The sequence below is a fragment of the Narcine bancroftii genome, chromosome 5, assembly GCF_036971445.1.
Source record: "Narcine bancroftii isolate sNarBan1 chromosome 5, sNarBan1.hap1, whole genome shotgun sequence".
In the NCBI taxonomy this organism is placed as follows: Eukaryota; Metazoa; Chordata; class Chondrichthyes; order Torpediniformes; family Narcinidae; genus Narcine; species Narcine bancroftii.
In genome coordinates this window covers 185,780,195-185,805,744 of record NC_091473.1, presented here as the reverse complement: position 1 = coordinate 185,805,744, position 25,550 = coordinate 185,780,195, and the positions used below count along the sequence as shown (strand labels likewise).

Here is a 25,550-nt window from a genome sequence, read left to right as displayed (position 1 = left end):
GGGGTGGGTGGTGGTGGTATTCACCCTGAATTTTATGGACCATCTGAAATGAGAGAGAGAGAGAGAGAGGTGGGTGGGTAGGCAGTGGGGTAACAGAGAGAGGTGGGTGGGTGGACACAGCTGCTGAGGATAATGCTGGAAATGGAAAGAGCACGAGGCAAATTGGAGAAGTGCAGAGGGATTTCTGCTCTGCAGCGCCAGAGTTCTGGGCAACAGGAAGGAAACCCAAGTAGACACGGGGAAAATGTACAAGCTCCTTACAGAAAGTGCTCGGGTTCTAAACAGGGTCACTGTCACTGGTATGGTACTGCACTAACGGCTTCCGTGGTCCTCTCTTTGTCAAGCGCAGAAAAAAGGAATCATTCAGGGTACTTTTGCTCCTGAGGGAAATGACCTGTGTGTTCTTTGGCATTGACCTTAATTCTGCTTCACCAGCAAAACTTCCTCATCTCATTCGAGAGAGAGAGAAGAATCAGAATCAGAATTTATTGTCATGAACAAGTCATGAAATTTGGTGTTTTGCCACAGCATCATAGTGTAAACATTCATATTATGAACCATCTTACAACAATAACGTATATTTAAAATATAGTGCACAAAAAGTCAGACAGTGTTTTTGGAACATAGGAACATAGGAAGTAGGAACAGGAGTAGGCCAAAAATGGCCCATCGAGCCTGCTCCGCCATTCAATACGATCATGGCTGATCTAATTTATGACCTAACTCCACCTACCTGCCTTCTCCCCATATCCCCTAATTCCTCTATCATGTTCAATGATTATTCAGGAATCTGATGGCAGCGGGGAAGAAGCTGTCCTTGTGCCGCTGAGTGCTCGACTTCAGGCTCCTGTACCTTTTCCCTGAAGGTAGCAGAATGAAGAGGGCATGGCCTGGGTGGTGGGGGTCCTTGAGGATAGAGGCTGGTTTTTTAAGACACCGCCTAGATGTCCTCGATGGAATGAAGTCTGGGTGCCTATGATGTCGCAGGCCGAGTTAACAACCCTCTGGAGTTTATTCTTGACCTGAGAGTTGGTACCTCCGTACCAGGCAGTGATGCAACCAGCCAGAATGGTCTCCATGGTACACCTGTAGAAGTTTACGAGAGTCAAGTTCAAGTCAAGTCTATTGTCATCTGATTGTACAAGTACAACCTGATTAAACAGTGTTCTCTGGTCCTCGGGGCAAAACACACAGACATAGCACACATACAGACAAACAAGTATTGAGTACACGAATTGGGCTGTTATGATGAAGTTGTATAAGACATTGGTGAGGCCAAATTTGGAGTATAGTATGCAGTTTTGGTCACCTAACTACAGGAAGGATATCAATAAGATAGAAAATGTGCAGAGAAGATTTACTAGAATGTTGCTGGGTCTTCAGGAGTTGGGTTACAGGGAAAGATTAAACAGGTTAGGACTTTATTACTTGGAGCATAGAAGAATGAAGGGAAATTTGAATGAGGCATACAAAATTATGAAGGGTAGAGACAGAGTAAACGTGCGTAAACTCTTTCCACTTAGATTGGGAGAGATAAATACGAGAGGACATGGTTTCAGGGTGAAAGGGGAAAGGTTTAGGGGGAACCTCTTCACTCAGAGAGCAGTGGGAGTGTGGAATGAGCTGTCATCTGATGTGGTAAATGTCGGCTCACTCTTAAATTTTAAGAATAAATTGGATAGATACATGGATGGAAGTGGTCTAGAGGATTATGGAATGATGTTTCAGCACAGACTAGAAGGGCTGAATGGCCTGTTTTCTATGCTGTATTATTCCATGGTTCTTCAATACATATGCAGGACAAATATTCATATTTACAAATAACTAAATAAATATTGTTTCAGGAATATGAGTCTCGAATGGTCAGTCTGAGCAGTTCCTTAGGTCATTCAGCCTTCTCACTGCCCATGGGAAGAAGCTGTTCCTCAGCCTGGTGGTGCTGGCTCTGATCCTCCTGACGGAAGCAGCTGAAAGATGCTGTGTGTGGGGCGGAAGGGGTCCTCAGTGATTTACTCTACCGATGTTTCTCTGGTTGGCAATCGGTGATGATCAGTGGGCCCACAACTGTTCACGATTATACATTAACGATGTGGAAGAGAGGCCAGAGGGTGGTGTATCTAAGTTTGCCGATGACACTAAACTGAATGGAAAAGCAAACTGTGCAGAGGATGCGGAGAGTCTGCAGGGAGATATCGATAGGTTAAGTGAGTGGGCAAGAGTACAGTTGATAAATATGAGGTCGTCCACTTGGGAAGGGAAAAGGGAAGACCAGCTTATTATTTAAACGGCAAGCGATTGCAGAAGGACTAGTGAGTGCTCGTTCATGAATCGACAAAGGTCGGTTTGCAGGTGCAGCAGGCTCTCAAGAAGGCAAATAGGACGTTGGTCTTCATTGCGAGAGGGGTTGAATTTAGGAGCAGGGAGGATCTGCTGCAACTGTACAAGGTCCTGGTGAGGCTACTTCTGGATTAGAAATGGTGGCACTGCTGGAGCTTGTAACGGCATCTCTACCATTGTTGCAGACCCACTGAGTGCGGGGAGCACTCCTGAAGTGTCCCACCAGCCAGTCCAATTGCTGTCAGCTCTGTAAAGGCTTTAAATGGCCTATAAGTGGAGCCGGCAGTAGTTTTATTTAAAATCCCGCCACAGAAGGTTCTGCACCCAAGATGGTGGCGCCTATGATTGGCAGCAGCCACGAGGGGTTGCAGACTCCAGGGACTCTAGGCACAAGGCACCAGAAAACAGGAAAACCACCACTCCCCCCCACCGTCTGAGAAGGAAAAGCAGAGATCATGGCAGCGAACCAGTGAAAGGTTCTGCGGCTGAAAAACCTACACAGGTGGTGGGCTCAAGGTGAGGAAACCACGCAGGCCACTGGAGACTGGCTCCAAACCGGCTGAAGGGGGTACCAGGCACTGGAACCGGGATGGGAGAAGGTGCCAAGGGTGCTGAAGGGTTCTTGATCATGTCGGAGTTTCCGATCTGGAGCTCAGGCTGCTGATAGTTTGGATTGGCTGCCAGGGTGTGGGGTGGGGGTTGCTGTAGGATCGCTGGAGATGAATCCACGGGCACACGTGGCTGTGAGGGGACGCTCTTTTGCTTCTTTTTTCTCTGACCATAAGAGGCGCTTCAAGCAAATTCTGCCAATGGCAAATCTGCGGCAGGCAAAAGGCAATTTTGACGCTTTTATTACATGCCAGTAAATAGAATCTTGAGTACTGTGCACATTTCTTGTCGTCTTACTTGAGGAAGGATGGACTGGCTTTGGAGGCCGTCCAGAGGAGGTTCACCAGATTGATTCCAGGGATGAGGGGGTTGCCCTATGAGGAAAGATGAGTCGTCTGGGACTCTACCTGGAATTTAGATCTTATTGAAATGTATAAAATTATGAAAGGCAGAGAAAAGAGAGAAGTCGGTAAGTTGTTTCCATTGGTAGGGGGAGATCAGAACTAGGGGACGTGGACTCAGGTAGTAGATTTAGGACGGAGATAAGGAGAAACTGCTTTTCCCAGAGGGTGGTGAATCTATCGAATTCAATACCCATTGAAGCAGTGGAGATGACCTCAGTAACTATATTTCAGATAAGGATAGATTTTTTTGTATACGTAGTAGGGGAATTAAGGGGGTAAAGGCAGGTAGGTGGAGATGAGCCTGTCAAGGCCAGTCTCATTGAATGGTGGAGCTGGCTCGACAGGTCAGATGGCCGACTCCTGCTTCTATTTCTTACGTTCTGGATACCCTGGAAGGCATCGTCATCAGGAACCACTACTGCACTCTCTTGCTGTCAAAGAAGAGCGCGGGCCCAAAACCCCTCTAGGAGGAGACTATTTGATCAACTACAGGGACGATTCTTGTAATTATGACAAAAGGGTCATAATTACAAGGAGCATTTGACAGTTCTTGGCCTGTGCTCACTGGAATTTAGGACAATGGTTGTTGGGGGGGGGGGGGTGTGAATCTCATTGAAACCTTTTGAACGTTGAAAGGTGTGGACAGAGTGGAAAGATTGTTTCCCTTGGTTGAGAGAGTCCAGGACAAGAGGGCACAACTTTAGGATTGAAGGACGCCCACTTAGGACAGAGATGCGGAGGAATTTCTTCAGCCAGAGGGCGGTGAATCTATGGACCTTGTGGCCACAGGATGTTGTGAAGGCCGGTCAATGGGTGTATTTAAGGAAGAGATTGATTGGTTCTTCATTAGCCAGGGCATCAAGGGTTGTAGGGAGAAGTGTAGGTTGTAGGTTGCAGTGGGGCTGAGAGGGGAAAATGGATCAGCGGGGCAGAATTGATGGGATGAATAGCCTATTTCCGCTCCTATGTCTTATGGCTATGAATACCACAGGACCTGCTGAGTTTCTCCAGCTCCTATATGTATCAATCCAACAGCTATCAGGGTCTTGAACTTCCCCTTTCTATCCTAACCACTTGAAACCTCCAAAAGTTAAGTCTGCCCTTATTTTCTTCCAATAACTGCAGAGTCAGTTTGTTCTCTTCTAATTGCTTCAAAATGATGACCATTTAACACAGCGGATTTCAAACGCTTTCAAAATGGTGACCATTTAACACAGCGGATTTCAAACGCTTTCAAAATGGTGACCATTTAACACAGCGGATTTCAAACGCTTTCTTTCCGCTCACATTCCACCTTAAGTAATCCCTCTGCCATCGGGGCTCTGTGATTAGTAAAGGATTGCTTAAGGTGGGATGTGATGGAAATAAAACACTTGAAAACTGCTGATTTAATGTACAGCCGCAAGAATTTCAGTGAACCTTTTTTGTACCTCTTATTTTAACCATTCAAAGTCTCTTCCTGCCTTTGGGTGTTTTAGGTGGTGGAAATTTCAGAGGTTCAGGAGGCCGGTGGGGTACTGGTGAGGACAAGGGAAGACCTGTGTTTGTTACGTCTGGCGGCAGAGGGGGCCAGGCCAGACGAGCGGGAAATGGAGGCGATGCGGGTGAAGGCTGAGCTGATGGTGGTGGAGGGGAATCCACGTTTGTGGAAGAAGGCAGACATTTCAGATGATCTGGACTGGAAGACCTCATCTTGGGGACAGATGCGGTGGAGAAGGAGAAATCAGGGAAAGGGATAAAATCCTTGCAGGGGACTGGGTGTGAGTGAAGAGGTAGAGTCGAGGTTGTTGTTGGGAATGTATCAATACAATACAATACAAGATGCGATTGATAAACCAGATTGGGAGAAATCTAGACTTAAATGGGAAAGTGATTTAACTTGTATTTTTCCCAAAGATAATTGGGAGGCTATGTGCCATGATAGTGTAAAGTGACAAATGTACGATATGGAATGGTTAAATATAATTTTTTGCAACAGTTATATTTGACTCCAGAGAAATTTTAAAAAATATGGGTTTAGTAATTCGGATTCTTGTTTTAGATGTGGATTATGTACTGGAACTTTTTTACATGTTGTCTGGTCTTGTGTTAAAGTACAACCGATTTGGAAAGGAATTAGATTGGTTTTGGAAAAATTATTTAACATTAAGTTGCCATTAGACCCATCGATTTTTTTTTGTTGGGATATATGGTTTCTTTGAAAGAACTAGGGTTGGATAAATTTCAAATTGCATTTGTACATCTAGTGCTGTCTGTAGCACGAAAATGTGTAGCTAGTACTTGGAAAGGTAATGTGGAGATTAATACAATATGTTGGCATAATGAATTGAGAACATATTAATATGGAAAAAATTACATGTAATTTACATGATAATTATTTGTTTTTTGTTAAAATGTGGTCTCCTTATTTGGAGTATATGAATTTGGAAATTCTTTATATTAACTGTATTGATTTTATATTTGGCTCCCCTTAAGGGAGCTGACTGAAGGGGTGGGAGGGTGGGTGGATTTTTTTATATATATATGAAAATTTGGTCTTTATTTTTCTTTGTTATGTTTAACCGTATTTTGATTAAAGTCTTTAAATAAAGTTTTAAAAAAAAAGAGGTTGTTGTGGGGGTTAGTGGGTTTGTAAAATTTGTCTGTGGAAAGCTTGTCTCCAGAGATGGAGACAGAAAGATCAAGGAAGGGGAAATGGACCAGGTGAATTTGAGATCAGGTTGGAAGTTGGCAACAAAGTGAACGAACTGACCTATAAGAACTATCAGTCTCTGTAATTCATTTTTAACTTAAAAGAACGTTGAAACAAGACCAATGACTTAAAGCTGAGTGCGCGCACACACACAGACAAACGATACATACGCAGTACATAGCTACTTATATAAAAATAAATAAACATTGTTTAATGAATGGTAGAGTAACAGAGGGTTTGCATAAGCAGTTCATTCTGCGTTCTCATTGCCCGTGGGAAGAAGCTGTTCCTCAGTCTGGTGGTGCTGGCTCTGATCCTCCTGCATCTCACCCCCCCTCCCCCCCCCCCCCCCCCCGACGGGAGCAGCTGAAATATACTGTGCGCGGGTGGAAGGGGTTCTCAATGATTTTGTGGGTCCTCTCTGCCGCTCTTATGCTCCTGTGGATTGACCTCTGATCTATTTCTCTTCAGCGACTGTACCCATATGACACACATGTCAAACTCTGATATAATTATATTTGGCCCGCAAGATCATATCAAAAATGTATTAGAGGTGGCCCTCTGGCCGCCGCGCCAGTATAGTGCATGCACAGTAACCGCTGTGTCCCAGGGTGAGAGAGAGAGAAAAAAATCCTGGTCCTTGAAAAGTAGTGGTGGGTGGTTTTATAAACACGCTGTCGTGTCCCCCCCGCCAACTCCCCCACTGCAGCGCGGCCTGGCGGGTGTCAGGGGAAGCCAAGGCCTCTTCCCAGCGCCCGGAACCCCAGTGGCACAGCGTTTCTTGGAGCTGCAGATGGAGTCGGGACGCCGGAGGGAAGATTGGGGCTCCCCGCCGGGCAATGGGGGCGGCGGCTGCCGGCCGCCCTGCGCCTTCCCACCGGACCAGCGGCGGGTGCCCGGAGTACACGTGGAGCGCGAGGCTGGTCGGGCAGGTAGGGTGAAATCCTCCGCCAATCTCGGGAGTGGCGTGGGCTGGATCGAGATTAGCCGCGCTCACCTGCTCCTCCACCGCTGACCGGGATCCCAGCGCGGTCCTGAGCGCAGAGACTGCCCTGGAAAGGTCCTGGGACACCGGCACGGAAAGAAGAGCAGGGTCCGTAGAACATTACATATCAGAAACAGGCCCTTCGGCCCTTTGACTCTACCTCGTGAAAACCCAACACTGGAGAAACTCAGTGGGTTAAACCGTATCCTTTATCCAGCAGAGAGGTACCTGACAATGTTTGGCCCTTGATCCCCCTCATCAATGTATGAGCGAAAGTCTGTGGTTCTCGTAAAAACACCAGAAGGGAGAAACTCAGCAGCTCAAAGGGGGTCCGGGAGAAACTCAGCAGGTCCAAGGGGGATCCGGGAGAAACTCAGCAGGACAAAGGGGGGTCCGAGAGAAACTCAGCAGGTCAAGGGGAGGGGTCCAGGAGAAACTCAGAAGGTCAAGGGGAGGGGGTCCGGGAGAAACTCGGGGGGGCCTGACCTCGCCAGGACCGTTGCCCACTCCCCCTCCCTGCCGCAGGCCGACCCGTGACTCACGGTGACGGGGCCGCTGATCTGCCGAGATGCCGCCCTGCAGCGAGAGCCGATGCCCCCGCACTGTCGTTGTCCAACCCGATCGCCCGCAAACCCCGCCCTCCCGCACACAGGCCTGAGTAAGGATTATGAACTTTAATCTCAGGATAAAACGATCTTCCAATAGTTTCATGTCACAGTGATAAATATATTCCTGGTTAAAAATGGTCGTGCACCTGGATACAAGCTCATTAGGCATAAAACTTGAAAAGTGTGTAAATCAAAGGATATCTGTACCAATGGAAAAAGGGCATGGCAAATAAACCTGCTAGAGTTCATGCCCACAATCAGTCACCCATTTGATTGTTTCAGGAATCATGTTATTCTCCCACATTCTCAATAGCCCTCAGATTTTACTATTCGACAGCACACTAGCAACATTTGACAAATCCTCTATAGAGAAATATTATTTATTGAATATTTTATTTCTCATTTGTTAATGCTTCTGGAAAGAGTTTATCCAAAACTATTATTAAACATTTATTTTAATAAGAAAAAGTTTAACATTACATATGTTGAAAGAAGAGAAAACATGCAGATGTTGTTGAAAATTTTCAATAAATATTTAGTTCGGCCCTCGACTTAGTCCAAGTTTTTAATTTTGGCCCTTCGTGAATTTGAGTTTGACACCCCTGCCATACGGTGATGCAGCCGGCCAGGATGCTCTCGATAGAGCTCCTGTAGAAGGTTGACAGGATGGAGGCTGATCGCCTTGCCGGCTTCGGTCTTCTCAGGAAATGCAGTCACTGTTGCACCTTCCTGTCAAGTGAGGAGATGTTGAGCGTCCACGATAGGTCACTAGTTAAATGAACTCCAAGGAACTTGGTGCTCTTCACTCTCTCCATTACTATAGAGTGTAGTGGAGGGTGGTCCTCCTTTAAAAAAAATAAAGATGTAGCAATGTGGAGATAGATCACAGATCAACTAAATTAGTGGTCGAAGAGTCTGGAGGGGCTCCAAGTCCTCCTGTGTTCCCCACGAACTAAACAACCCTTGGATTGGGCTCACCAAGCTTCCTTCCACTGCAACCGTTTTAATGCACTAAAAACCCCTGATATCCAGAATTCAAGCAACCAGCAAAAAAAAATCAAGGAAAATACATTAAAAAAAAAGAAAACAATAATGGGTAAAAAAAATACGTACGTTTGAAATTGTAAAAGTACATTTTCTCTGAACTAACACATTTAATGATGATGGGAGCAAATGTTCAGCCAGTGGAGGGCCTTGGTCGGGCTTTTCTCGTAGCAGCTGTTTGAATAAACTTGTGTTTGAATAAAAAGGCGTTGCCCGGGATGAGGAGCTGGTTGATGCCATTCGCCATTAGGGTGTCTGTCACCTTATCCCTGCTTAGAAAAAGCCCCAGTCAGAGGATTTATCTGTAAACTTTGGGGGGGCGTTAATCATCTGTAACATTATTGTTTGTCTTTTGGGCGGCTCTGTGGAGGGGGAGGAACCTGCAGATGCAGCGACAGTTTAATGTTTTCAGAGAATGTGACTGAAAATAAAGTAAAATACTTTAAGGTTTATATATTCATGCGAGTGAAGTTTGTTCAGTGTAAGGACAGGATGGTATTTTTTTGTCTTTTAAACTGTTTATTCTTAATGCAGGTGCATTAGTTAGACTTTGTAAGAGTGAGTCTCAAGCAACTGGAAAATACACTCATCCGGCATCTACCACTCCCCAGAGGTGCTGCCGGATACTTGCTCTCCACCGCAGAAACCAACCAAAGTAAAAATGCAGATAAATAAATCAGGAGCGTAAGAGCAAGATCTTATAGGGCAGATGTTGTTGCTCAATTGTACATGCGCGCGAGGGGAAAGGTTGTTTGGACCAATTCAAAATAATGGGGTTAAAAGAAATGGCGGCGATGCCGGAACAGCTGTAACGTCAGCACTGCTGTTGGTGCGGATCCCAGAGAGTGGGGAGCAGAGACACAATGCTGCTCTGCAGGGTCTTACTGCCCAATCGTAAAGCCGACAGTGATTATTTTTTAAATCCTGCCACCACAGGAGTCTGTGCCCAAGATGGCAGTGCCTATGTTGAGCAGCGGACCACGAGGGGTTTGAAACTCTGGGGGGGGGGGGAGAGCAGTGGACCAGAAATGGGGAGAACACCCCTTCTTTCCCTCGCCATGGAGAAGGAGAAGCCTGGGAGACAACCCTACAGGGAAGATGGCCACAGCAGCGGACCAGCGAGGGGCTCAGTGGCTGAAGGACCACCTCAGGCTGCGGGACTGCTGGCAACCGGCTCATGGGAACCAGGGATTGGAACCAGGATTCAAGAGGGCAAGGAGGGCTCCCGAAGGGGCCTCGGGCCGCTGAAAGCTTCCTGATCGTGTCGGAGGTTTGGATCTGGAGCTCGGGTTTACCAATGTATCAAGCAGGAGTTTGTATGGCTGCGGGAGCCCTGGAGATGAATCCACGGACATTCAACGTCTCTCTCGTTTGCTTCTCTTTCTCCTACTGTTAGGGGCAATGCTCAAGCAACTCTTTTAACCCCTTTTCCACGGGCACCTGGTCCCAGGAATTAACTGGGAATTTACTGGGACAGGGACAAGTGGAAAAGGATCACTATACGAACACCGGCGTCAAATGACGTCATTTCACGCCAGGGATTAACTTCCTTGACCCCTGCTCCTTTACCTGGCATTTGCTGATGCCAGTATGCTGATAAAACCAGTGGAAAAGGGACAGCAGAAAGTTGCCCGTTTCCAGTTGAAGATCGAACGCTCCGATCCCCAGGGACGTCCAGTGGAAAAGCAATTAGTGTCCCCAGTTAAGGGTGGCCCAGTGGAAACAGCTCAAAGGGATTCCTATCCTGGGACACTGCACAGCATATGAACTGGGCTGCCCATGGAAAAAGGCATCACGACAGACGAGAGGTGAAGTATATTGTATATATTACATTAAAAGGAACCTTGAACCTTGAAAAGCAAGGAGATAGATGATAAACTCTTGTCCCTCTCCCCCCCTACCCCCCCATTTAAAATTTCAAAAAGAGCAGGATACAATTTAGAAACGAGTATGATATTCTCTCTAAATTCGGTCTTGACTGAGAATGGTTACTGATTTGTAAGCTCAAAGTAAAAATTATGATCAAAGGAAATGAAAACTAACATTCTATTTTTCCTGTGGCTTTCTGGATTACTGTAGATTTTTTTCAGTCTCAAAACTTTTTTTTTAAGTGAATTTTTACGTTCTCTTGGTTCCTTTTGGTTTTGATCTTACAGATTTATTTTCACCTGTACCCTCTGATATTTTTTTCTGAAACACGAATGTCCACAAACGCCATGATTGTGGTAAAAACGCATAGCAAATGCTGGAGGAACTCAGCCAGTCTCACAGTGTCCACAGGGGGTGAAGATGCGTTACCGACGGTTTGGACCTGAGCCCTTCGAGGTGTGAGTAAAAGGCAGGCAGGCGGGTGACTGGGGAGAGAAAGGGGGAAAAATGGGTGGGGGAGGAGTCCAGACCAAGAGAAAAAAGGTAGTGTTGAGCACTGTCCACCGCAATAGTAAGGATCTCCCAGTGGACACCCATTTCATTTCCCCATCCCATTCCCTTGCCAACATGTCTGTGCATGGTCTCATGACGAGAGGTGAAGTATATTGTATATATTACATAATATCGACTTTTCCGGTTTCCGTTAAACACCATCCCTCCATGCATCATCTTCCTCTGTCTCCTTACCTCCAGTTCTGTGTCTGTATCTCTCTCTCTCTTCCCTTTTCCCTTTGTTTCCTTTCACAGAGCCAAAATCAATTTTCACCTTTCCTCGTATCATATCTAATTAACAGCTTTTGGTTAGTCTGGACGCATGTCTGCTTTTTACCTCTACCCTGAAGAAGGGCTCAGGCCCGAAACGTCAGTAATATACCTGCTATGCAAGCTGATTTCCTCCACTCATGTCTGGAGTGTAGAACGAAGGGCCACTGGGGCCTGGTAGAGCAAAATGCACAGGAGTGGGACTGAGGAAGCATGACTCACTGGTTTGACGAAGGAATGTGTCCCATCAGTGACTCTCCACTTCATGGTCTGTGACCTCCCTGCATGTCTGAACAGCTCGCTGAGCAACAATCTGTTCTCAGCCCACCAAAGTGCCAGAGAAACTCAGCAGGTCACATGGCTTCCAGCGGAAGTAAATGGCAGTCAACAGCTTTGGAGAATGTTGACACTCCTCCATCAGGAAAGGCTCGAAAATCAGTGCATTACAGCACCAGCTCGGGGTTCGAATCCTGTGCTGTCTGTAAGGAATTTGCATGTTCTCCCGGTGGTTTTTCTCTGGGGGCTCTCCCACCCTTCAAAATGTACCAGGGGTCGTAGGTTAATTGGGTGTGATTTGGCGGCATGGACACATGGGCCGAAAGGGCCTGTTACGGAGCTGTATGTCTAAATTAAAAATTTAATTTAAAAATCAAGTGCCTGTTATTTTCCACAGATGTCGCGTGACCTTATAAGTTTAAATTTAAGTTAAATTTAGATATACAGCACCATAACAGGCCCTTCTGGCCCACAAGCCCATGCCGTCCAATCGACCTACAGCCCCCATCAATTTTTTTTACCTCCACCTCATTTACGTGCACTGTGTTTAGCAGTTGCTTCTGAGGACACCTTTTGTCTGTCGGTCTGTACTCCTGACCCAGCCCATTCTTCCCTTCTCCTCTGCCTTTCAACTCAGGTGCCTGCCTGCTTTTAACAGATCTTGAACCAAAACGTCACCAAGACCAAGGAGCTGATTGTTGTCTTCAGGAAGGGAAAACTAGAGGCAGTTACATGGAAGTCCGACTCCCAATTAAAGACCACACGATGGAATATGGAAAGGCAGAGCTGCATTCACCCAGAGAAAATCACCTACAATCTAAGGGCATCATGGGCACCACTCCATCGAGGACATCTCAACGAGGCGGCGTCTTAGGAATGCAGCCTCTATCCCCAAGGACCCCCACCACCCTGGCCAGCCCCCTTCACTCTGCTACAATCAGGAAGGAGGTGCAGGAGCCTTAAGATGTGCCCAATGGCACAAGGACACCGTCTTCCCTTCCACCATCAGATTATTTTTAAGAGACCTTCAGCCCACGAGCCCATGCCGCCCAATTGCACCTAATTAACCTGCACCCCGGTACGTTTTGAAAGGTGAGAGGAAACCCAGCAAGAGCGTACAAACTCCTCACAGTCAGTGCCGGATTCAAACCCTGGCTTCTGTCTTCTGACAGACCCCTACTTCACTTTCTCATTTTCTAATGTAATTCATTAGCAATGTTTGCACTGCAATGTGATGGCAAAACCAACAGGTTTCGTGGCGCGCTTGTGACAATAAATTCATGACAATAAATTCAAATAAGGCTGCATGGTTAGCGTGTCTTTATTCCAACGACCCGGTTTTTAATCCTGCATCATTTGTATGTTCTCCCTGTGTCTGCATGGGGTTTCCTCCGGGGACCTCCGGTTTTCTCCCACCATTCGAAATGTACCGCGGGTTGGGTGTAATTTGGCGGCATGAGCTCGTGCGCCCGAAGGGGCTGTTTCCGGGCTGTGCGTCGAGATTTAAATTCTGATTCTCTTCGCTGTCTGGTTTGGTGGAGATCAATTAATTGCCTGAATGATTCGACGCAGGAAACCAGTTCAGAAATGAGTGTGACCAACCACTGACTTCATGCAGAAGTGAGGGTTCTGTGTCAGCATTTCCTCAGACCTCGCCAGTTATTTTCACACTTCAGGGTGAAAGGCACCAAAGGAAGATGCAATGGTGGTTCAGACCTGCACACTGCCTGTGACCATTTCCTGGAGTAAAAATCATATTGCGCTTTTGTTGGGGAAATGTCGCTGAATGAAAATCAGAATTTACAGTCATGCCTCACTCTGTTGCAGCCAGCATTATAGATTCAAATATTTTTTTTTGGATAAATAAATAAATGAGTGCAGAGAGAAATGAGGCAGTGTCTGGGTTTAAGTGCCCATTCAGGAATCTGACGGCAGAGGGGAAGAAGCCGTCCTTGTGCCGCTGAGTGCTCGTCTTCAGGCTCCTGGACCTTTTCCTGCTGGTGACTGCGAGAAGAGGGGCATGGCCTGGGCAGTGGTGGGGGGTCCTTGAGGATAGAGGCTGCTTTCTTGAGATGCCGCCCCCCTCGATGGAGCGAGGGCTGATGCCCATGATGGCCCTGGCCAACTCTTTGTTGCCTTTTCCTGACCTGTGCATTGGCACCTCCACACCAGACGGTGGTGCAACCGGCCAGGATGCTCTCCGTGGTACAAATTTGCAAGGGTCTTTGGTGATGTACCAAATCTCCTCAGACTCCTCACAAGGTCTTGCCGCCTTAACATGGAGGCCCGAGGACAGCTCTTAAGAGAAGTTGACACCCAGGAATTTGTGGTTCTTTACCCTCTCCACCATTGACCCCCCCTCAATGAGCACTGGTTCCCTCTCCCGAAGTCTGCAATCAATTCCTTCATTTTGCTGACATTGGTGTTAGTTGTTGTGACACCACTCAGCGAGCTGATCTATCTCCACCCCCCCCCCCCCCCACCCCGTACACTTCCTCATTGCCGTCTGTGATTCTGCCGACGACCGTGGCAAATTTGTAGACGGCATTTGAATTGCGCCCGGCCACACAGTCATGAGTGTAGAGTGAGTAGAGCAGTGGGCTAAGCACAGATCTTTCAGGTACGTGTGTGCTGTCAGTGAGGAAGAGATGTTGTTTCTAATTTGTACAGACTGAACAGAGCGGCCTGCTTAAAAGATCAATAATTATTTATACACACAAGCAGCAGAGTTTTAGTTGAATTCGGACAGGTTGGTCTGAACGTCCTGTGCTGCACTGCTCAAGATTCAAGATTCTGTTTCTGTCATGTAATAGCACAGAACATGTAATATTACCCAACACTGCCTTCTCCCCAGACAAAAATTCACCATCAGCAGAGACTCTCGATTTGTAAGGGGGAAGGTTGAAGGTTATGGGAGAAGGCAGGGTAGGGGAGTCGAAACGTCAGCCTCCACTCGAACAGCGGAGCGGACCCGTGGGGCCGAAGGGGCCTAAATCTGCCCCGTGCGCGGGACTGGGATCGAATCCACCGCTGTCTGTACATTCTCCAAGTGCTCCTCCCACGTTCCAAAGATGTACGGGGGGGGAGGGGTATACGAGGGCCAGAAGGGCAGTAACCGTGCTGCATCTTGGAATTAAAAAGATTTTTTTAATTAACGCACCCCCCCCCCCACCTCCCCTTCACCTCAGTCTCAATAAAGGGTCCCAAAGCAGACCAAAGATGCCACATAAAAATATAAAATAAAGAAGCTTTTGTGTGCTCTAAGAGTCTCCCATGAGCAGTCAATTTCCTCCCTCCTGTGTCCTATCCATATCCAATCACAGTAAAAACCCCGGTATCCAGCACCTAGGGGGATTGCTAGATGCTGGATAAGTGAATTTGCCGGTTGCTTGAGATTGCATGGTGTGTGGATTGGAACTGACCGCTCGGGGCGAGGGTGCCAATTTTGAACTTTCATATGTATTACCTATTTCTTTTCTGCAGTTGTTTTGAGGCTGCCGGTTGCTAGAATTCTGGATATTGGGATTTTACTGCTTCATTTTGTTTTGCCTGTTGGTCTGGACTCCTCCCCCTGCCCATTCTTCCCTTCTCCCCAGCCTTTTAATTCAGACGCCTGCCTGATTTTTGCTTATACCTTGCTGAAGGACTCAGGCGGGAAACGTCAGTAATATATCTTTACCTCCTATGGGCACTGTGAGACCGGCAGAGATCCTCCAGCATTTACTGCTTTAACTGCTTTGCTGAACTTGAACAGAACTAGGTGAACACGATGCAGGGAGTCTTTTGGTGCGCGTGTATGTTGTAAACTGTACATGGCGATAAACCTAATATTTTCATGTTACCAGTCGCTGGAACCTCTGGGGTCAGAGCCTCAAAGGAGGGGCATGACATTTAGTGCGGTCTTTGACTGTGGATTCTACTGTTGTGTGCCAGCTTTAACATCCTTCCAATGTTTCCCCGACTAGGAATACTGCATCACTGACTCAAGGCCACACAGAAACAGATTCAGATGGTCCAAGCCCCTTGGTTAGGAACATTGGAGCCAGCATATTGGGGACTTTGAGCTCGTATCGCTTCCTGGTTTGATTTTGGCGAATGTCACAGAGGTGAAAGGTCAGTCCATTGCCTGTTCTCACATGAGATCATTGCCTGCATCAGGATTTGGTGCTTTTTGTCTTCATGGTATCACACTCTCTGGTTCGATACTGAAAACATGTGCTGTACAGTTAAAGCATCCCTTGCCCTGAACGGAATGTGGTGGAGATAAATGTAAAACAAGAAGGTTTGCAGACACTGTGATTGTAGTCAATACAGCCTCTCCTTGACTTACGACTGAAAAAAATTGTATCAAATTTTAAAAAATATAAACATTACGCTTGGTTTTACGTTCACCAGCGCTAACAGCTGTGTGCGTATGATAGTGACTGTCAGAAAATATCCCAGCATTGTGGACATCACAGCTTCTCTCTCACTTCTCAGGATAAAAGGATGCTGTACAGGAACAGCAGGCTGTCGGGAGAGCGCAGGGCAGTGGGATCAGTGTGGGGACTGACAGCGGGCTGTCGGGAGAGCACGGGGCAGTGGGATCAGTGTGGGGACTGGTGGTGGGCTGTTGGGAGAGCATGGGGCAGTGGGATCAGTGTGGGGACTGATGGCGGGCTGTCGGGAGAGCACGGGGCATTGGGATCAGTGTGGGGACTGGCAATGGGCTGTAGGGAGAGCGCAGGGCAGTGAGATCAGAGTGGGTATGGTCGGGGCTGTCGGGAGAGCACAGGGCAGTGGGATCAATGTGGGGACATACTGGGCTGTTAGGAGAGCGTGAGGCAGTGGGATCAGTGTGGGGACATAGCGGGCTATCAGGAGCGCGGGGCAGTGGGATCAGTGTGGGGACTGATGGCGGGCTGTCGGGAGAGCGTGTGGCAGTAGGATCAGTGTGGGAACATAGCAGGCTGTCGGGAGAGCGCGGGGCATTGGGATCAGTGTGGGGACTGGCAATGGGCTGTAGGGAGAGCGCGGGGCAGTGGGATCAGTGTGGGGACTGATGGCGGGCTGTCGGGAGAGCGCAGGGCAGTGGGATCAGTGTGGGTACCGACAGTGGGCTGTCGGGAGAGCGTGGGGTAGTAGGATCAGTGTGGGGACTGACAGTGAGCTGTCGGGAGAGTGCAGAGCAGTGGGATCAATGTGGGGACTGGCAATGGGCTGTAGGGAGAGCGCAGGGCAGTGAGATCAGAGTGGGTATGGTCGGGGCTGTCGGGAGAGCGCGGGGCAGTGGGATCAATGTGGGGACATACTGGGCTGTTAGGAGAGCGTGGGGCAGTGGGATCAGTGTGGGGACATAGCGGGCTATCAGGAGCGCGGGGCAGTGGGATCAGTGTGGGGACTGATGGCGCGCTGTCGGGAGAGCGTGTGGCAGTAGGATCAGTGTGGGAACATAGCAGGCTGTCGGGAGAGCGTGGGGCATTGGGATCAGTGTGGGGACTGGCAATGGGCTGTAGGGAGAGCGCAGGGCAGTGAGATCAGAGTGGGTACGGTCGGGGCTGTCAGGAGAGCGCGGGGCAGTGGGATCAATGTGGGGACATAGTGGGCTGTTGGGAGAGCGTGGGGCAGTGGTATCAGTGTGGGGACATAGTGGGCTGTTGGGAGATCATGGGGAAGTGGGATTAGTGTGGGGACATAGTGTGCTGTCAGGAGAACGCGGGACAGTGGGATCAGTGTGGGGATTTTGAGATCCTATTGGTCAGAACAGTACTCAGACATATGTTGGGGAATGCCTGTACACAAAAGTGCTATAGAAATTCAGCAGGTCTCACAGTGTCCATAGGATGCAAAGATACAGAACCAACATTTTGGGCCTGAGCCCTTTTTCAAGGTATGAGTTAGAAGTAGACAGGTGCCTGAACTGAGGGCGACAGTAAGTGCAGTTAGTGTTGTGGTTAGCACCAGGAACTGGGGTTTGAATCCAGCGCTGTCTGAGAGGAGTTTGTACGATCTCCCCCCCGTCTGTCTGGGTTTCCTCTGGATGTTCCGGTTTCCTCCCACCCTTCAAAACCATACGGGGTTTGTAGGTCAGTCGGGTGAAATTGGCCGACCAGGGCTCGTCGGCCGAAAGGGCCAGTTATTGCGCTGTATGTCTAAATGGAAAAAAATTACGAGGTGGGGAGGGGAGGAGGGAAGAAGGGGCAGGGGCCAAGGTGGACATCTGTCGGAGGGCAGGAGAGAAAAGTTCAGAGTTGATTGGGGGAGGGTTATAGCTCTGTGAATGCAGAGCTGGAGGAAAGAAAGAGGGATGGGGGGAGGGGGCAGGGAGGCCTAATGGAAACAGGAGCTCGATGCTAGCGCCATCCACTTGGAGAGTGCCCATGTGGAATATGAGTGTTGATCCTACAATTTGCAGGCGGTCTCATTCTGGCAGTGCATGAGGGTCTGGGCAAACTGGGTGGTGGAGATAGCCAAGTAACAGGACCGTTGGTGAACATTGATTTCTCCCCACCATCAAATCTATGTCAGATTTCTGACTTGTCAGAGCACATACACAACATCATATACAACCCTGAGATTCTTTTTCCTGGGGGCGGATCAGAAATTACCACTAATTGGTAGTGCAAAAGAAAACTGCGTACAGTGTAAATGTAAATAAACAAAAAAACTGTAAACAGATAACAAATGAAAACAAACTGTGCAATACAGAGAGAAAATAAATCCATAAAGTGCATGTCAGAGTCCTTAAATTAGTCCCTGATTGAGTTTGTCATTGAGGGGTCTGATGGTGGAGGGGGAGCAGCCGTTCCTGAACCTGGTGGTGCGAGTCTTGTGGCACCAGTACCTCTTTTTTCCTGATGGCAGCAGCGAGAACAGAGCGGGTGCTGGGGTGGTGCAGATCCTTGATGATTACTGCTGCCCTCCAACAGCAGTGTTCTCCGTAGATGTTCTCGATGGCGGGGATGGTTTTGCCTGAAACGTCCTGGGCTGCGTCCACTGCCTTTTGGAGGGCTTTCCACTCAGGGTATTGGTGTCCCCGTACCAGACCGTGATGCAGCCTGTCACCGCACTGTCCACCACTTATCTGTAGAAATTTGCCACGGTTCGTGTCATAGCAAGTCTCCTGAGTTGCCAGCTTCTGCATTTATTATTTGGATTTTCAGTGCTTGTTGTTAGTCGGAAAACTCTCTAAACCGCATCCCCCAACATCTGCCCACACCCCAGCTTATTGGTATTTATTTATTAGAAATTATTTTTATTGGTCATAGGAGTCTTACAAGCTCTTCAGACCAAGGTCTCCATGCCAATGAAGTTACCTTCCTGAGATTGATCCATTTTCCTGACTGTTACCCACATCCCTCTCAACCTTTCCGATCCGCGTACACAACACACAGAAGTGCTGGAGAAACTCAGCAGGTCATGTGGAGTGTCCACATGAAGCAAAATGTCACCAACATTTCAGGCCTGAGCCTTTCGTCGAGGTACGAGCAATAAAAAACAGACAGGTGCCCAAACAAAAATAGTGTCAGCAAGGTTTGGAAAACCCGACAGAGTGCATTGGCTGGCAATTCAGGTATGACCAAGGCCACCTGTAAATTGGAGGAGCGACACCTAATTTTCTGTCTGGGCCCTCCCCAGCTGGACGGCATTAACATCGACGGCTCCAATTTCTGCTAGACCACTCCTGGCTCTCCCTCCCTTCCACATCCCTCTGGGTCCTTTCCTCCATCTTTCCACCCCCTTCCCTCTCCATTCACAGAGCCATTCGCCCCCCCCCCTCGCCCCATTTGCTGTTGGTCCCTCCCTTCCTTATCTGTCTGTGGGGCCATGCTCCTCCCCCTGCCCCTCTCCCCCACCATTTTGTTTGGGCGCCTGCCTACAGTTTGCTCATACCCTGATAAAGGCCTCAAGCCCGAAACGTTGGTTATGTATCTTTACGTGGAAAGAGGAAGGATGGACTGGCTTTGGAGGCGGTACAAAGGAGATTCACTGGGTTGATTCCAAGGATGAGGGGGTTGGTCTATGAGGAGACATTGAGTTGTCTGGGACTGTACTCGCTGAAATTTAGAAGAATGAGAGAGGATCTTATTGAAACATATAAAATTATGAAAGGCGTAGATAAGTCAGAGGTCGGTAAGATGTTTACATTGGTGGGTGAGAGGAGAATGAGGGGATATGGCCTCAAGATCCAGGGGAGTAGATTTAGGGCGGAAATGAGGAGGAACTGCTTTACCCAGAGGGTGGGGAATCTGTGGAATTTGCTGCCCGTTGAAGCAGTGGAGGCAACCTCAGTAAATATATTTAAGATAAGGTTGGATCGATTAAGGGATATGGGGAAAAGGTAGGTGGGTGGAGATGGGCCGATCATCAGATCAGCCATGATCTCATTGAACAGTGGAGCAGGACCGACAAGCCGGATGGACCACTCCTGCTTTGGTTTCTTATATTCTATATAAATTGCACTGTTTCACCCATTGAGTTTCCCCAGCATTGCGTTTGACCTCTGGCCTGCACTCCTCCCCCCCCCCTCCCCAACCGACCTTTTTATCCCTCGTGGGACCTGCTGAGTTTCTCCAGTGTTTTTTTCTGTGTTTCCTAGTTTAATTGTCAGTTAGCGACATATTCAAGCTTCACCCCCCCACCCCCCCACCCGCCCCCTTGCATCTTCTGCTTCTCAAACCTTTCGGTTTAACCCTCTGCAACACCGTGACTCATGCCATGATATTTCGTTATTATTTGCATTTCCGTTTGATGACTTTTAATTTAGACCACATCCAGCTTAAGTGGGTTCTTGTTCAGCATAGTCGAGATAAAGACCTGCACATTGTTCAGTTTGATCATTTGTGGTCGGCCTTCCTAATCCTATTGAGTTATGGTTCAAGATTCTGTAATTGTCAAGTAATATTACTCAAAATTCCCTTCTGCCTGCCATAGGTCAGATAGGGAGAAAGAGAGGCCCTTCAGAGTGTCCATGGATTCACCTCCAGCGCTCCTGCAGCCACCCAGATTCCTGTTCATAAGATAGAGGAGCAGAAGCAGGCCAATCGGCCCATCAAATCTGCTCCGCCATTCTATCATGAGGACATCCATTCTCCCACTCAGCCGGCCTTGACACCCTGACTAATCCAATATTGTCAATCTCAACCTGAAATTCACCCCAACGACCTCGTGTCCACAGCCGCCTGTGGCAACAAGTTCTACAGACCCCCTAGCTGAAGAAATTGAGGTCCTGAGGTTGTCCTAGGCTCTCCCACCATGGGAAGCAATCTCGCCACATCTACTCTGTACAGGTCTTTTCAGCTTTTGAAATGCCTCTATGAGGTTCCCCCCACACTGAATTCTTCTGTACTCTGAGGTGCCAATAAATGTTCTTTATGTGATATGTTCGCTTCAGCGGCAACCCAAGGTCCTGATCCAAACCTCAGACATGGTCAGGAAGCCCTTCAGTGCCCAAGGCCCCTTCTTACCTTCGGCACTGTCAAATCCAGGCAGGGCCGGAGAGCCTGTTTTTCTGTGCTGAAATGTTTTATGGTTTGATGACACAAGCTGGGCAGGGACAGGCAGTGGAACCCAACAACCTCCCTGTTGGTGGTCACACAACCACAAGTTGCCCGCAGCCTGTGTGGGTCCCTCACCCACTGGCCCGTTGCCGTGGTCACTGTCCTGTAGGCTCATCTCCCATGTCGGGGGGTGGGGGGAAGGTATGTTCTCCCTGTTTCCTTGCTCTCCAGAGTCTGCAACCCCCTAATTCGCTGCCCAGCGCAGGAACCGCCACCTTGGGCACAGATGCATCAGGATTTTACTTACGGACACCGTCGGACGTTTAAAGCCTGGATGGAGCCATCAGCAGCAGGTCCGGACATAGGACCCTGCAGAGCAGAGCTGTGTCTCTGCTCTCCCAGGTCCGCACCATCGGCAGTGCTGCCATTTTTAGCAGCTCCAGTGAAACCTGATTGGTTCCCTGCTAAACCTGGTGGGAATGATTACCATTTGACCATCCACAGGAAGGGACCTGGGTTTTATTGTTGGTTCCTGCTCAGCTTGTGTAAGTGATGCTCCTCTTCTTGCTTTCATTATTCAAGTTATTGTCATGTAATAAACACAGGGCAATGTTACCCGAAATTTGTTTTCATCTGCCGTGAAGCGGACTTATCCGCCATTGGCAGAAATTGCCTGAAGTGCCTCTTACAGTCAGAGAACGAGAAGCAAAAGAGAATCCCCTCAGAGTCACCAAGTGTACGTGGATTCACCTCCAGTGCTCCCACAGCCACGCAGAGTCCAGTCCAAACCATTGGCAGCCCGAGCTCCAGATCCAAACCTCCGGCACGATCAGGAGCCCTTTAGCGCCCTCCCATCATGGTTCCGATTCCTGGTACCCCTTCAGCCAGTCTCGAGCCAGCCTCCAGCGAGTGCCTTGACCACATTTGCCCGCAGCCCATCTGGATTCCTCGCCTCGAGTCACCAGCAGCCCCGCTGCCGCCTGTGGCTCCTTCAGCCTCAGAGCCCCTTGCTGGTCCACAGCCTTGGTCACCGTCCTTTGGGCCATCTCCTCTGCTTCTCCTTCTTCTATGGGGTCCCCCTGTTTTCTGGTGCCCTGTGCCAGTCCTCACTTTCCCTGGAGTCTGCAACTCCTCAAGGCTGCTGCCAATCACTGGCACCCGCCGTAATCTTGGGCAGGATACCACGGTTGTGGCATTTTTAAATGAATCCACCGTCGGCTCCGTTTCCAGGATGTTTAAAGCCTGAACGGAAATGACGGCAGGCAGCTGGGCGATTGGACCCAATGAGAGCGCTGTGACACTGCTCTCCTCTCTTCACGGGGCCGCACCAGTCACAGCGCTGCTGTGACAGCAGCTCCGCCATTTTCCCTCCCATTATGGGATGGGTCTGAAACAAAGCATCAGAGGGAAGTTCTTTGACCCATCATGTATATGCTAGCTAAAATAAAAACAGGGAGGGGGTTGGCTCTGTAAATGGAGAGGGAAGTGGGGGGCAGAGAGCTGGAGGAAAGTAGACAGAGGGATGGGGAAGGGAGGGAGAACAGGGACTGGGCTAGCAGAAACTGGAGAAGTCAATGTTAATGCCGTCCGGTTGGAAGAGTGCCCGGACAGAAGGTTAGGTGCTGCTCCTCCAATTTACGAGCACTTTGGTTTAACGGTGCATGAGGCCATGGACAGACATGCCAGCATGGGAATGGGGCACAGAATTGAAATGGTTTTAACTGGCATCCCCAGTTAATTAGCCATGCAGTGTCCCGGGATTGGAAGCCCTTTGAGCCGTTTCCACTGGGCCACCCTGAACTGAGACACTAATTGCTTTTCTTTCCACTGAACACATCTCATCCCCCGGGGGATCGGAATGTTCGACGTTCAACTGAAAATGGGCAACTTTCTGCTGTCCCTTTCCCACTGGTTTTATCAGCACACCGGCGTCAGTAAATGTAGAGGTCGAGGCAGTATCCCCAGCTTGAAATTATGTCATTTGATGCTGGTGGTATCCCCAGCTTGAAATTACGTCATTTGATGCTGGCGTACGGACAGTGTTCCTCTTCCCTGGACCCTGTCCCAGTTAATTCCTGGGACAAGTTGCCAGTGGACAAGAGGCCACTGATGCAGACAGAGCGAAGGTGCTCCCAGTCTGTGTCCAGTCTCTCCGATGTCGAGGAGGCAGAGTCACTTGAAGAAGTTCTTCAATGAAATGTCAATGCTAGCTCTTCAGTCACACTGCATGGAACAGGCTCTTCAGCCTATCCCCTCCATGCTGACCAGGTTGGCTGGTCCCATTGGCCTGCATTCGGTCCACATCCTTCCAAACCTATTTATCTGCCCAAATGTTCTTTAAATATTGGACTTTGTACCTGCATGTGCAGTTTTCCCTGACCCTCTTTAGTCTTTCTCCTTAAACCTGTGCCCTCTCATTCTAGAATTGTTGGCCCTAGAGAGAGAAGACTGTCAGCACTCACTCTCTTGAATTTATAAATTTTGACAAGGCCATCCCTCTGCCTCCTGTGCTCCGGGGGAGAAACGTGAAACACAGAAGTCTGCAGATGTTGATTGCAGTTAAAAAGCACACAGTAAATGCTGGAGGAACCCAGCCGGTCTCACAGCGTCCACAGGAGGTACAGATATATTACCAATACCTGCCTTTCTTCAAGGTATAAGCAAAATGCTTTGTAAAATCCCTGTTATCCAGAATTCAAGCAACTGGCAAAAAAAAACTGGTAAAAAATAAAGTTTGTGACCCCCTGGTCGCCAATCCATGCAGCACACAATCTCAAGCAACCGGAAAATTCAGTTATCTGGCATTACTGTATCTCGAAGGGGCTCAAGCCCAAAACATCAGAAATATATCTTTACCTCTAATGGACGCTGCGAGACCGGCTCAGTTCAATAGTCCCTGGCACCATCATGGGAAAACCCATAAGTGTGCAAGAGAAACTCAGGCAAGTCATGCAGTGTCTGTGAGAGAGAAAGGACTACTAGCATTTCAGACCTGGGTGTCAAGGTGTCAGCAAAAAGCAGACAGGTGGTGGGGAAGAGGAGAGGGGGGAAGGGGCAGAGAGAGGAGAGGAGGTAGGAAGAGAGGAGGTAGAAAGGGGCAGAGAGAGAGAGGGGAGGGAGGGATGGGAGGAGAGGAGGGAGGAAGGGGCAGGGGAGGAGAGGAGGGAGGAAGGGGCAGGGGAGGAGAGGAGGTAGGAAGGGGCAAAGAGAGAAGGGAGAGAGGGGTGGGGAGGAGAGGAGGGAGGAAGGGGCAGGGGAGGGGTGGAGGGAGGGGAGGAAGAAGGAGCCCTTCCTCCTCTGCCCCTCTCTCCTCTCCTCCCCTGCCCCTTGCTCCCTCTTCCCCTACCTCTCACTCCGCTCATCTCCTGCCCCTTCCCTCATCTTCTCCTCCCTCTCCCTCTGCCCCTTCCTCCCTCCTCTCTTCCCTCTGCCCCTTCCTCCCTCCTCTCTTCCCTCTGCCCCTTCCTCCCTCCTCTCCCTTCCTCCCTCCTCCCCTCTCCTTTCATCCTCTCCTCCCCCCCCCCCACCTTACTATTCGGGCACCTACCTGTTTTTTGCTCACACTATGGGTCCCCTTTACCTCCAATAGTTGCTGTGTGACCTGCTGTGTTTCTCCACTATGTTTGTGTTTCCTAATCCTGAGGGACCTGATGTGCATTGGGTTGTTGAATATACAAGATTCATTTTAATCTTTTGATTCATATTTTCATTTTATTTAAGTGTAACAATGTAATTTGGATTTATATTGTGACTTAAAATTGTGGTTCCATTGTTGATTGCAAGCCTGGATTGGCGCTGATTGCACGACGGTTTAGCATGATGCAAGTATGTAATTCTTCCAACTCTTTGTCAATGTTGGACTGACATTGTACACCTCAATGACCAGGTCTTGTAAACCAGCCAGTCTCACAGCCACCCCTCCCATCTTTTCCTCCACCTCTCTCTCTCTCCCCCCCCTTTTCCCTCTTTTCATCTCTGTCTCTCTCCCCCCCTTTTCCCCATCTCCTTGCCCCCCAGCTGTCTCTCTCCCATTTTCCTCAGCTCTCTCTCCCCTTTCCCCATCTCCTTCCCCTCAGCTGTCTCTCTCTCCCATTTTCCCCAGCTCTTTCTCTCCCCCTTTCCTTTTCCCCAAGCTGACTCTTTCTCTCTCTCCTCCCCCCCCCCCCCCACCCACCCTTTCCCTGTCTCCTTTCCCCCAGCTCTGCATTCGCAGGGCCTTCCTCCCATCATTTCCCACCTTTCCTCTCTCCTGCCCTCCCATCCATATCCAATGAACTCCTTTCGTCTGTTGGTCTGTACTCATCCCTCTGCCCTTTCTTCCCAGCCATTCTATTCAGGCGCCTGCCCGCTTTGAGGAAGGGTTTAGGCCCGAGTTGTCGGTGATCTACCTTTTACATCCTGTGGGCCGAGTTGCTCCAGCATTGT

At 48.9% G+C, this 25,550-nt stretch overlaps 1 protein-coding gene across 5 annotated transcripts in view; it reads left to right on the top strand.

Moving 5' to 3' along the window:
* The window catches only part of LOC138764351 (zinc finger and BTB domain-containing protein 7B-like), a 107,786-nt gene that overhangs the window by 60,312 nt on the left and 21,924 nt on the right, over nucleotides 1-25,550 (top strand). For 4 of the 5 annotated variants that reach the window (XM_069940148.1, XM_069940151.1, XM_069940150.1 and 1 more), the window contains one exon: nucleotides 15,612-15,759. The exons of the other annotated variant lie outside the window; for it this stretch is intronic. The gene's annotated coding sequence lies outside the window, so the exon portion shown is untranslated. The remainder of the gene's footprint in view (nucleotides 1-15,611; nucleotides 15,760-25,550) is intronic. 5 annotated transcript variants of the gene reach the window in all.